General features: G+C 39.2%; 1 protein-coding gene across 1 annotated transcript in view; it reads left to right on the forward strand.

Annotated features, from left to right (window-relative positions):
* The window catches only part of LOC119594179 (restin homolog), a gene marked incomplete at its 3' end in the record, with an annotated part of 178844 nt that overhangs the window by 175548 nt on the left and 3018 nt on the right, over nucleotides 1-278 (forward strand).

Below are 278 nucleotides of genomic sequence, written 5' to 3' on the forward strand. Positions count from 1 at the left end.
GGCGGACTGCTGTCTGCGCATGACAGTATATCGATCCTTTCATAATCGGCTCTCTGCTCTGGGTCCGTCATCTGGCCTTCTTCATATCTTACTGTTTCTTACATTTGTTTATATTCATCTGTATCATCATCACTTCCTCTATTCCTCATTTATTTAAAAATCTCACTAATTTGTCTCCTTCCAGGCTATGTGTATGTACTGTAATGTGTCCTTACAGTGGGGGTCGCATGCGGAGGAATATATCACTAGGAGATATCAATAGAGTTTAATTAATATAT

Source organism: Penaeus monodon, chromosome 33 (assembly GCF_015228065.2).
Source record: "Penaeus monodon isolate SGIC_2016 chromosome 33, NSTDA_Pmon_1, whole genome shotgun sequence".
NCBI classification, from domain to species: domain Eukaryota; kingdom Metazoa; phylum Arthropoda; class Malacostraca; order Decapoda; family Penaeidae; genus Penaeus; species Penaeus monodon.